General features: G+C 50.0%; 1 non-coding gene across 1 annotated transcript; it reads right to left on the bottom strand.

Annotated features, from left to right (window-relative positions):
- Nucleotides 1-11,089: 11,089 nt before the first annotated feature.
- On the bottom strand, nucleotides 11,090-11,163 carry TRNAG-CCC (transfer RNA glycine (anticodon CCC)). The gene has a single exon. It is a non-coding gene; the product is annotated as a tRNA-Gly (tRNA).
- Between the last annotated feature and the right edge of the window lie 2,309 nt (nucleotides 11,164-13,472).

Here is a 13,472-nt window from a genome sequence, read left to right as displayed (position 1 = left end):
TTACGCAGCTGGTCGATGGCAGCTCTAGGATTCAAGACTTAGGGAATCTGGTTCCAGTGTTTATAATATTAGTCATTAAATTATATTGCTTCCCAAAGAACATCTTCATCCAGGATGAAGGAGCCTTTGGGGAGAAGGTAAATCATCAAGTCATCTCGGGTACCCTGATTGGTTACTGCCCACTTCAGAGACAGACCAAGGCCAGGAAGAGGGAGCCCGGACCGCTGAGCGCCTGCTTTGTGCACACTGAAGAGCGGGCAGGGCGTGCCCCTCTGATTTTTGTTAGTCACCCGCAGGCATCTGCCTTGTACTTCCACATCCAGAGCCTAAGGAACAGCGGAATGCTTTGCCCTCTGAGGCACCTCTCTCCTATCTTCCTGAGGTTTCACTTCCTGCCACCCCCGTGCCTGCCCACCTTCCCCAGGAGGATGACTGGCAGGACCTCGGCCGCAGAATGTTTTTGCATAAGGGGCCAACACTGGCACATGTGTCAACTTCCCTATTTCTGCTGAAAACACTCGCCGAAGATCGCAGTGGGAGATGAAGGCCCGAGATGGGGTTCGAGCAGAAAAGGCAGCTAGCTACATCCAGGTGGCTGAGCTTCGATGGAGCGTGAAATCGGGTGAGTCATGGGAGAATCCCGCGTGCAACCCTCGCGGCTCGGGCAGCTCACCCCCTCGCCTTGGGGGGTGCAGGCCAGAGCTGGCTTCATGCCGTGGAAGTAGAGAAGGAAAAAGGGGAACCACGGAAGGGAAAACAGCCCCAAAAGAGAGTGGAGACGAAGATGAGTGAAAGTTCTAGCCAAGGCAAATATTGACTTAACCATTACGGAAGTAAATAAAACTCCCATTTATGTTATGCAAGTGCTATATTCTTTGAATACTTCTGTCTGGAGGAATTTTTTATTTCGCCATAGAAGAAAAATGTTTTCATATTCTCTCCCGCCGCTCAGACCCACAACCCAGCGAGGCCTCGTGCCCCCGAGAGCCATAATATTATTTGTTAACATTTTTATGATGCCAAATGGTCTGTAGGAGAACGGGCGCCATTCTTTAGCTGGGAAACCATATGGCACGACGAGTAATAAATAAGGTATTGTGATAGTTAATGAACCTAATTGCCAGCAAAGGCTTTAATACAGAGACTGTGCTGCTGAGAATTTAGCACCACATTAGGGATGCTACGGAGCTCCCCTGACTTCTGAGGCTTAATTTAAGTTCTATATTGCAAACTCCAGAAAATAATTCCAAACCCTCCTGCTGGAAGAGCAACCTGCTGGTAGACTGTGATTATACCGAATTACTAAAATCGCAATCAATTTTATACACACAGTTAACCCTTGCCAGGAAGGATGCACAGGGAGGAGAGGGATCAAGATTGCAACCCGTTCTACCTGTGGCTCTGGATGGAGGAAGACGGCGAGAGGCAGGAAAGGGGTGGTACCCAAAGAAAGGGACCAGAGCCGAGGATCCTGGTCCATGAAGACAGGGAGCTGGGGAGATGCTGCGAGGAGGCCTGGGCACAGGCGCAGGGTGTTGGAACTCTCCAGTCTTGCAGGGTCCCCTTCCCTGTGGGACAAGAAGACAGAGGGTCGTGGAGAGAGGGGTGTGTGCTCACCAGCAGCGGGAATCCTGGCAGGAAAAGGAGCTGAGCCACTGCTGCTGTTATTCCATAAGTCAAGGTTATTAACTAGAAAAGATCAAATCGTGGCAGTCAAATAACCTTGCATTGTGGAAAATGTAAATGCCGAACAGCTGCTGCTGAACCTTTCAGTGGTGTCTGGTCCCTGGGCGACAGAGGCACACGGCAACAGGAGAGGAGCCGGAGGGGAGGCGCCCACCCCTCCAAAGCCCGCCTCACCCACCCCCGCTTGTTGGAGCTTGCAACAGTCTTGCCCACCCATCCACCCTGGCCAGGATGGAGGAGAAGGATCAGGCATAGAAAGAGTCTCCCAGAGCAGGTCAAGCCAGGTGTGGGGAGAGAACGCTCCGAGGCTGCGGTCCCCCCATCCACAGCCTACATCCCACTGTAGATGCCCAGGCTGTGGTTCTCAGAGCAGCTCAGAAATGTCCTTTCCAGGAGAGCAGTCTGCCAGGAGAAACCCAGCACGGCTCTGTGTGCCAGGCCTTCCTGTGCTCAGAGAGAGTGAATGTGGCAGGCTGAGAGGTGGGAGTCGGTATGAGGAATAAGGAGTCTTCCCATAAATCAAGAAGACAGTGGAGGACTTCCTTGGAGGTCCAATGGTTAAGAATCCACCTGCCAGTGCGGGGGATGTGTGTTCGATCCCTGGTCCGGGAAGATCCCTCATGCCACAGGGGAACTAAGCCTGTGTGCCACAACTACTGACCCAGGCACCACAACTACTGAAGCCCTCCCACCCTAGGACCAAGAGAAGCCACTGCAATGAGAAGCGCGCACACCACATCTAGGGAGTAGCCCCCACTCACCGCAGCTAGAGAAAGCCCAGGCACAGAAATGAAGATCCAGCACAGCCAAAAGTAAATAAATAAACAAATAAGAAAACAATGGAAGGAGCTTGGGATGGTGAAGCTGGGAAAACCAAAAATGTACCGAAGAATCTGGAAGGTCATTAAGACCAACCAGGGGGCAGAGGCAGGCCTGGCCTCAGATGTGAGACCTCTGAAGCGATGACCATGGATGGCCATGCAGATCCTTCCCAAGGGACTTAGGACAAAGCCCATTTTCCTGCTGTGGATTAAACTAGCTTCAGCCTCCTCTGGGTTGTTGGACAGGCTCTGGAATCCCAGAAGTAGGGCTTATGGGACAAGTCTCCTGAGCTGTGGCTTCAGGAAATTCCGTGCACGCAGCAGAGTTCATGGCTTGTGGGTGACATGGAGGATGAGACGTTACCATCAGGGTTAAGTTTCTGGAGGGCAAGAAGACTGATCTTTGCAGCACCCTGCACACACTTAGGAAGCTGAGTGAGTTGATTCTCAGAGGAGTAAACTGCACGAGTGACCAGGAGATAAAGTACACGTGTCCATCCACCAGCCAGGCGGTCAGTCTGGGTGACAGGTCCTCCGGGCAGCACTTGTAGGGTCTGAGACCCTCATGATCTGCTGGAGAGGGCAGGACCAGCCTCACGTTCAGCCCTTCTCCTGGTGCAGCCCTTCTGTACTGCCCTGGCTTGTCTCGGGTCTGTGATGCTCAGCCATGGTTGTGGTCCTGAAGTGGAAGCTGTCAGCTGCCTTCTCTATGAATCCTGCCTCCCAAGGTCAGTGATAGAAGCTGAACCCCCAGAGGCTTTCCCCTGTTGGGGTAAGGAATTGAGGAATGGCCATAGGAACCCCGCAGGCCTTCTCTAACCCTGATGGAACTTCAGAATCAACTAGGGAGACCCCACCATAAAGACCCTAATCTGGCCGATCTAAGAGTAGGTGTTGAAGTTGCTCAGGGGATCCTGACAGAGCAGTGAATAGAAAACCATTTCCCTGGATGGCTCTGCACCCTGACTTCACGCTTGCTCTAACCTCCCCACTCAGCTCCAGACTGTAGAAGGAGAAATACCCACACTGTCCTTGGTAAGCAGTTGACAGAACACTTGAGAATCTGCTTAAACAGTGAGCAAGATGGAGAAGCAGAAGGAAGGTATTCTTCACTCTGGGGTGGTTAACCAATCCCTGGGTCAAGGGCCCAAGTAAGGCTGTTGAATTTCCATCTCTGGTGGCGTCTTCAGTTAGACAGATACACATCTGGAGGCAGAGAGATGACAGTGGCCTTCCAATATTTCGTTTCTGTAACTTGATGGCATTTCCATATTTATAGATGAGGAAAATGAAAGCCAGAAAAGTTCTGTGACTCTTCCTCAGAAGGGCGGTGTCAAAACTGACTGGACTCCAGGTGTCTTGACTCAGTGTACTCTTTCTAGAGAGAACTTTTTAAAAAAATTTCAAGTTATATATTCTGGGGCACTGGGAAGATAAAACAAGAGCAAAAGAAGATCTAGAATTTGTGTTCATATAGTGGATATGAAGGGGCTGGGGGCCCCCAGAGGAGACTCACAGTTCTGAAGGAATAAGATGCTACAGGAGCTTGCCATCTAGTTGGAGATACTCTCACAAAATTATAAAGCTGTTTATTAAAGTTATTATAGCATAAGATTCGTGGAAGAAAGGACCTTATTAGAGAATGTTTCCTAGAAAAGGCCTGGAAGCAATAAGTGCTTCCTGTTAATTGTGAGCTGATCACCCAGCTGTGTGCTAGAGGCTTGGGAAAAAAAACAAGGATCTTGTGCCTGCCCGCAGGGAGCTATCAGTCGAGTTAAAGAAGCGGTGTGCACTTGAGAGGCATGGAGAATCCCAGGGCAAGCAGGCCCCTGAGCCCTAGCAAGACACCCAGACACTCAGCTACAGTGGTCCCCCAGTGAGCCTCGCTTTCTCCAGACTCTGAGAAGTGGGGAAAGTTGGACCAAGGTTCCCAGTGGCACACGGGGCTCCCTGGGGGTCCTGGGCAAAGATCCACAGGCCCTAGGGGATAGGCTACATCCTCCAGGTCAGGGGTACCAGCTGAACATAGGCTCATTTAAAAAAAAAAAAATCTGTCCATTTATTTAATTTGGCTGTGCCAGGTTGTAGCTGCGGCACGCAGGATCCTCGATTTTCATTGCGCCCTGGGGGATCTTTAGAACGAGCATGTGAACCCTTAGCTGCAGTTTGTGGGATCTAGTTCCCTGACCAGGGATTGAACCTGGGCCCCTTGCCATGGGAATGTGGAATCTTAGCCACTGGACCACCAGGGAAGTCCCTGGATATAAGCTCTTGACCTGGCTTCTCCATGCCCCTGCAGCAGGTAGGCAGAGCCCAGGTCTTCTCCCAACAGAAGGTGGTGGGAACCCACCTCGGGCCCTGAGCCCTGTCTGACCCAGCAAGTGCTGAAGAAGAGCTGCCGGGTGCAGGTTTACCACTGTACATAAATACACTTTACAATCACAGGAAGGCTTTCTGAGGAGGCCATCGAATATTTTATAGTGATGCAGATCCAGTGAAAAGAAGGAGAATAAATAAAAGGGAAGATAATTATTTGATGGAGTTCTCTTAGGATATGCCACAGCAGGGAATACTCGCAAAGAATACAGATGACTAGAGAGACACAGCTATGCAAGAATCAGACAAACCTATAAATTGTTAGAAGCAAGGATGGGAGGAAAGGAATGTGAGCGCTCCGGGTTCCCATCATGCCATCAGCGCTGGGTACCTCACTCCACCTTGCTGGCAGCGGTCTGTGCACCAGCCACAGCACAGGCCCGCAGAAGGGAGACGCCACCTAATAAATGTCTCTGGAAAATTACGACTGTACTGCTACAGTAAAAAGATGGCGCCGTTTATCTCAGCGCCATCTGCACAGGCTCATTTGTTGCTCCCGAGGCAGCCCACACACACCCAGCAAGTTTGCAACTCTCCACCACTTGGAGTGCTTTCCTCACGAGGATGCTCGGGGACCCAGGGTGCTCATTCCTCTTCCGGCTCTCGGCGGTCAGCAGGAGAGATGCCGAAAGAGGCTTGCAAGTGGATGCTGCAACATCAGATCTGGACCTCGGGGTAGGGGCCTGGAGTCCAGCAGCCTTCCCACGCAGAGGAAGAGGAGCACTGAGCGTCGTTCGTCATTCGTCCATCGATTCATCTATTCAGCAAAGCGTACAGAGGGTCTGCTTTCGGCCGGGTGTTGTGATGGACATTAGGGCCACCTGGGTAGTTTGCTTGCTCTTCCTGAAGGATGTGATTCAAATGTCATCAGTGAAGTCATCCCTGGGCTTTTCATCTAATACAGCCGGACTCAGACCCCAGTAGGGGTAGCCCATAACCAATGACTGGTGGACACAAACCCATGAGCCCTCTGGCTTCCTTGCCTCCAGTGGCTACTGCATTGCAATGTGTTTGGTGTTGTTGAAACATAAAACCTTGAGGATAGAGGAGGTCGCTATAAAGCCAGGAATATGTACGTACTTGGTGCTTCTCTAGTGGTTCAGACAGTAAAGGATCGGCCTGCCATGCAGGAGATCCGAGTTCAGTTCCTGGGTTGGGAAGATCCCCTGGAGAAGGCCATGGTTACCCACTCTAGTATTCTTGCCTGGAGAATTCCATGGACAGAGGAGGGTGGCGGGCTACAGTCTGTGGGGTCACAAAGGGTTGGACATGGGCGAGTGACTTTCACCATCATCATGTACGTACTGATGGATCTGTGGGCTTTTAAACTGTGTGTTGAGCTGGTTCCAGTGGGTTGGAGGTGGCTTTGCTGAAAGCTTGTGAATGAAAGAGACAATATACAGACATGGAAGGATGCAGTCGTGACCTTTGCTTGCATCCCAGTCCATTTCTTAATCCGTATGAAGACAGGCTGCTCTGGCATCTCTGGGAATCTCAGCACAGCCCCAGCCAAGCCCATCAAGACCATGATTCTGAGAAGGTTTGAGACGCCTCCCTTCCCTCCTGCCTCAGAGTCCTCTACCAACACTGAAATGGAAAACCTCTCTCTTCTCCCTCCTCCCTCCCCTCATGTCTCTGTACAACCAGGCCAGGAACCTCAACTTCACATGTAATAGCCCTCTTTTATTCAGGATAAGGAGAAGGCAATGGCGCCCTACTCCAGTGTTCTTGCCTGGAAAATCCCAGGGACCGGGGAGCCTGGTGGGCTGTCGTCTATGGGGTCGCACAGAGTCGGACACGACTGAAGCAACGCAGCAGAAGCAGCAGGATAAAGCATCACTGTTCTTTCCGTTGTGTGCAGAAGCACTTGTCAGACTTTGAATTGGGACTTAGTGAAACCACTGGCGGGGAATTGAAGTTGAGGAAATAGGGACCAGAGTATGATGATCCTTTACTTGGGCTTTTTTCAGTAGGTGATGCAGATACAGTGATGGTGTGAATCAGGGGCTGGAGTGAATCAGAGTTGCCCAGTGAGGAGAATGAACCAGCTGGAGCCCATCCCTGAGGTGGCAAATCCAGCGAGGGGGCCCTTGGAATAATCAGGGTGTGGGTGATGATGGTGCAACCCAGGAGCCTTGGAAGCCACACCGGAGAGGAGGGAATTGCTGACGGATATTCAGGAAGTCTAATTAAGAGAATTCAGTGACTGATTAGGTGTTTACATGTGGGGAGGAGAAATCTGGAAGGAGAGCAGATTTTTTGTGGGAAGGAGAAATGAAGGGCAGAAACAGAGACTAAGAAAGGGAAATGGGCAGAGAGGAAAGGCAAGGAGATAGTCAAAAAGGACCATAGAAAGACGTAGAAAATGACAGAGGCCAAAAGAGAGATGGAAAAGAAGCAATCAGTGAAACTCCTAATAAGACTTCCTTGTTTTCTAAACTTATTTCCAACCAACGTTAGACTTACAGAAAAGGTGAAAAAAAATAGTACAAAGACTTCCCACATACCAGCTTCCCCTGATGTTAAGCTTTTATGCAACCATGGCACAGCTATCCAGGACAGGACTTAACACTGCCGTTGTTGCTACTTAACATTATTGTTCAGCCACTCAGTCGTGTTCAGCCACTCAGTCGTGTTCACCTCTTTGGGACCCCATGGACTGCAGCACTCCAGGCTTCCCTGTCCTTCACTATCTCCTGGAGTTTGCTCAAACTCACGTCCACTGAGTCAATGATGCCATCCAACCATCTCATCTCTGTTGCCCACTTCTCCTCCTGCCCTCGGTCTGCCCTTGTGGAACTTCCAGTCCATCTCAGAACAAACTCTCCCCATCTTTCTCTCTTTCTTTTGCAGGATCTAGAAAGGGAAGGGATTGGGAACACCTGTTAGCTAAGGAATACTTAGATAAACTTGGATAACCATCCAGATGTTCCACATGTTCAAGCTGGATTTAGAAAAGGCAGAAGAACAAAAACTCAAATTGCCAACATCCATTGGATCATAGAAAAAGCAAGAGAGTTCCAGAAAAACATCTACTTCTGCTTTATTAACTATGCCAAAGCCTTTGACTGTGTGAATCACAACAAACTGTGGAAAATTCTGCAAGAGATGGGAATGCCAGACCACCTGACCTGCCTCTTGAGAAATCTGTATACAGGTCATGAAGAAACAGTTAGAACTCGACATGGAACAACAGACTGGTTCCACATTGGGAAAGGAGTACATCTGGGCTGTGTATTGTCACCCTGCTTATTTAACTTAAATGCAGAATACATCATGTGAAATACCAGGCTGGATGAAGCACAGTTCAGTTCAGTTCAGTTCAGTTGCTCAGTCATGTCCGACTCTTTGCGACCCCATGAACTGCAGCACGTCAGGCCTCCCTGTCCATCACGAACCCCCAGAGTTCACTCAAACTCACGTCCATTGAGTCGGTGATGCCATCCAGCCATCTCATCCTCTGTCGTCTCCTACTTCTCCTGCCCCCAATCCCTCCCAGCATCAGAGTCTTTTCCAATGAGGATGAAACACAAGCTGGAATCAAGACTGCCAGGAGAAATATCAATAACCTCAGAATCACAGATCACCACCCTTATGGCAGAAAGTGAAGAAGAACTAAAGAGCCTCTTGATGAAAATGAAAGAGGGGAGTGAAAAAGCTGGCTTAAAACTCAACATTCAGAAAACTAAGATCATGGCATCTGGTCCCATCACTTCATGGCAAATAGGTGGGGAAACAATGGGAACAGTGACAGACTTTATTTTGGTGCAGATGGTGACTGCAGCCATGAAATTAAAAGACGCTTTCTCCTTGGGAAAAAAAAAAAGCTATGACCAACCTACACAGCATATTAAATATCAGAGACATTACTTTGCCTACAAAGGTCCATCTAGTCAAAGCTATGGTTTTTCCAGTAGTCATGTATGGATGTGAGAGTTGGACTATAAAGAAAGCTGAGTGCCGAAGAACTGATGCTTTTAAACTATGGTGTTGGAGAAGACTCTTGAGAGTCCCTTGGACTGCAAGGAGATCTAACCAGTCCATCCTAAAGGAGATCAGTCCTGAATATTCATTGGAAGAACTGATGCTAAAGCTGAAGCTCCAATACTTTGGCCACCTGATGAGAAGAACTGACTCATTTGAAAAGACCCTGATGCTGGGAAAGATTGAAGGCAAGAGAAGGGGTTGACAGAGGATGAGATGGTTGGATGCATCACCTACTCAAAGGACATGAGTTTGAGCAAGCTCCTGGAGTTGGTGATGGACAGGGAAGCCTTGCTGCTGCAGTCCATGGGGTCACAAAGAGTCGGACACAATTGAGTAACTGAAGTGACTGAACTGAGATAACCATCTCACTTCCAAACACTAGGAGTGTGCCCTGTACAGCACCCTCTCATCCTTGCCCTTGAAGACTTCCCATGGTTCCCCTTTCTTTTCATAAATAACTCTGATCTGCCTCTCAAGCTGGTGGAAAGCTGTGTGGGAACAACAAGCAAGAGAGAATTAAGGGCCTAAAGCATCTTATTTGCATTTGTCATGTTTCCATGTTTGCTGGGGAAGATTGAAGGCAAGAGGAGAAGGGGGTGGCAGAGGATGAGATGGTTAGCTAGCATCACCAACTCAATGGACATGGATTTGAGCAAACTCTGGGAGATAGTAGAGGACAGAGGAGCGTGATGTGCTGCAGTCCATGGGGTCGCAAAGAGTTGGACAGGACTTGGCGACTGAACAACACCAGCATGTTTGACTCACCCCCCAAATAATCACTTGTTGATCAACCTGCGTCTTTTTCCCTAATAACAAGGGTAAATAAGAGTTAGCTTATATAAAAATAGAAGGAATTCCATTTAGCTGTTCTGCTGGCACAATGCTTGGCATAAAGCAGGTGCTCAAAAATATTTGTTAACTGAATAAATTCATGAGTGATAAGACAGGGCAAGTTTTACAGTTGGGCAATACTGTGGAAAGAGCATTGGAATTAGAGAGAACCAGGTTCAAACTCTGAACCTACTCCTTCTCATGTGCCCTTGGGCAGGTAACATGACCCCTCTCAGCTTTAGTTTTTCTCACTAAAAAAAACAAAGCTGAATAGCTCCACTCTTCAGTGCAATGGTGAGAACAACAGATTATGTGTATGCAAGACCATACACATAGCTCAGTGGATTAAAAATAGTAGCAACTTTTATGATTATTTTTTGGTAACATGGACCACTCAAACTCAGAAGGTTATGGAGAACATTATCAAAAAGAATGGACAATTCTCTCTCAGGATTATCTGATGACTGTCCTGCCTAGAGGCAAAAGATGGATAGACAAAGATGTAAGTTGTTTGCCTGCCCTGGGATCCTAGGATTCTGGATTCCCACTGCCTCTGAAATGTGGTTGTTACCTGATGTCTGGGAGAGCCAGGTGTGTGTGTGTGCTAAGTCGCTTCAGTCATGTCCAACTCTTTGCGACCCCATGGACTGTGGCCCACCAGGCACCTCTGTCTGTGGGATTCTCCAGGCCAGAGTACTGGAGTGGGTTGCCATGCCCTCCTCCAGGGGGTCTTCCTGACCCAGGGATCAAACCTGCAGCTCTTGAGTCTCCTGCATTGGCAGGCGGGTTCCTTACCACTAGCACCAGGTGCTGAAGCATAAGAGAAGCAGACATGTCACACGGTATTCCAGGAGAGGTGGGGTCTGCAGCCCACTCCCTTCTCTCCTCCTCTTTCTCACATATATATAAAGACAGCCCCGCAGGACCACACCTAACCCAACAGACACTCTGTGGCCAGTGCAGCTTCTGGTAAGGGCTATGGGTTGTCTTAGATGCCAGAACATATTTTTCTTTGGAAGTTACCAGCCAAGTAATCCCTTAGAGGGCAGAGAATATGTCACCTCCCTTTAAAAATACCTCGTTGGCATCCTACACAGAGAAGATGCTTAGTAAGCACTTTCCTGATGACAAAGATGGGGAGCAGGGTGTTTCAACCCAGAGGCAGGTAACATGGGAGATTGTGGCAGGACGGGGTACACACTGGGTTGTGTGGAGGCAATGACACACGAGGCCTTTCTCCTTGGTGACAGCTCTAGGACCACAGGTGTTTTTCTTTTTCTTTCCTAAAAATTTTTTTATTGGCTGAGCCAGGTCTTCGTTGCAGCACACAAGATCATCGATGATCATTGCAGCATTCAGGAGCTTTAATTGTGGCATGTGGGATCCAGTTCCCTGACCAGGGATCGAACCTGGGGCGCCTGCATTGGGAGTGCAGAGTCTTAGCCATTGGACCACCAGGGGAGTTCCCCACAAGTATTTTTCCAAATGAGTGACCCCTGGCACCAAAGCCAACCAAATGAGTGTGACATCTCACAGTTACCAGCACGACTTCTCTGTTTTACTCACACCTTCTCCTGTTCTCTTTGGATCTCTAACTCCACCGCGCCTCTTCTTCTGCCTTCTTGCTCCTTCCAGCCTGTGACTTTGCTAGGCCTTTGGTGTCATCCGCTCACTCAGTCCCACGGATGGTTCGTGAGATGAGGTCTGACTTGAGAATCCCTCAGAGCCAAGGCCAAGTGAGAGGCAGCCTCCTGCATCGAGTGTGGGTGGGGGCTCAGATGCCAGCAATATCCCGCATCCCCAGCCCTCCAGCAGTAACGCTTGTGGGCGTCTTCTCTGTGACAAGGAGATGCTTGTCTGTCATGTACCATAATCTCATTAACTACAACACCTGGAAAACGTATGTCTTCTTCCCATTTTCCAGACTAGGAAAGTGAGTCTCAGACAAGGAGATGAGTTAAGACAGTGGTTGGAGCTTCAGCGAGTACTGGCGTCACTTGGAGGACTTGTTAAAGCTCAGATGGCGGGGTTCCAGCTTAAGTTTCCTGACTCAGTGGGTCTGGAGTGGGGCCTGTTGACTGGTGTTTCAAGAAGTTCCTAAGCGATGCAGATGCTGCTGCTCAGGCACCAGAGTTTGAGGACCATTGATTTCGCGGCCAGGAGGCAGCAGGCCCGGGATTGAAACCCGAGACTTCTGATCCCAAGGGTGTGCCTTCCCGTCCACCTCAACTGGCTTTTCTCTGCCCAGTGTCTGGGTAGGATCTCCATCAGCACCCTGAGATCGCTCTACCTGAAAGTCAAGTAGGCCAGCTGGGCCACCATAAATCTTCAAGGCTCCCAGGAAATGGGGTGAAGCAAAAGCAAGCTCCAGTGAAAGCGAGAAGGCGTGGGGGCAGGACGCGGCCCGGTCGTGGTCCTGGCCCACTGGCCCCTGGGGCGTCTTTTACAGGGTGTTTTGTGAGTCAGTTTCTAGTGCCAATATCAGGCTGGGTGGGGAGTCCAGGCCCGCCAGGGCCAACAGCAGCCTGGGCAGGCAGGCGGGGTGGTTTTAAACTGCTACTGTATTTAACTGTTAGCTACGCTCTTCCATTGGCTGCGTGATGGAGAAGGGGGAGGCGGGCAGGGCCCAGAATGAGCTGTGAGAAGTTGTATTTCTCTCCATTTGGGACTCACTGGGGATTCCGCACAGAGCAGCGCCTTGGGGCTCAGCCCTGGAGTTTATGTCAACCCCTGTGCTTGATGGGTTCGAGGTTCGTGCCTCGCGGTTAGTGGGACCCAGGAGGCTGGGGAACCCAGCTGCTCCCCGCACGCGTCTTGTCATTCCTGCAGGCAGGGATTGACTTTGACCTTTGTGGGTCCCGAAATAGAAGTCACAGCTAGTGTGAGGCACCATAAAGCTTCTTGGCAGCCACACACTGTCACCCAGCTCTTCAAGGCCTCGTCCTAGCAGAGGATATGCAAAAGGGCTGCCTGGAGGCAGAGGGATGGCCACAGAAATCTCTGCAGACACTGCCAGCTGGAAACCCCAAGGCCCTTGGGTCTCCTGGCTCTAAGGTGAGGGCAAGTGTCATTACGCCTGAGATCAGGGCGTAATCCAGACGCCCGTCCAACTCAGCCTCTGCTTTCCCTCCCACAAGCCTCCAACAGGAATCCAGGCCCACTCCTGCCTCAGAGCAATGTCACTCAACAGAACATGGAGAATACCAGACTGAGGAAACCTCATCCCTAGAAAATGGTAGTCATGATCATCATTGCTGTCACTCATTCACAGCATACTAAGTGCTGGCTGCTGTTCACATATTGACTCATCTAATCGACTCAGTAAACGATGATGTGGGTACAGTTATTATCACCATTTTACAGATGGGAAAACTGAGGCACTGAGGGGTTGAGTAACTTGGCCGAGACCACAGGGTCAGAGAATGAGTGAACCTGGATTTGAACCTAGATGGTTTGGCTCCAAGATCCAGACCCTTGGCCTCTTCTTTATCCTGCAGCCTCACCTCCACCCCTGCCAACCACTGCGGCTGCCTAGACTGGCCTCGGAACTCCAGACCCCGGGTCCTCCAGTTATGTGGCCCTGACCACCCGTGTTCACGTGGCACATAGAGATATGTCACTTTGTAGGAAATGAAACAGTGGGAAAATGACAATGGGAACAGAGGGCTCTTAGAGAAGCCCAGGGAACAGAGGCTGCGGGTGGAACAGAAATCAGCAGGACTTGGGGTCAGAAGACCTTACTTCTCAATCTGCTGCCTGAGTGACCATGGC

This window comes from Bos taurus, chromosome 15 (genome assembly GCF_002263795.3).
Source record: "Bos taurus isolate L1 Dominette 01449 registration number 42190680 breed Hereford chromosome 15, ARS-UCD2.0, whole genome shotgun sequence".
Lineage (NCBI taxonomy): Eukaryota > Metazoa > Chordata > Mammalia > Artiodactyla > Bovidae > Bos > Bos taurus.
The sequence above is the reverse complement of the archived record's forward strand: the minus strand, read 5'-3'. Positions and strand labels throughout refer to the sequence as shown.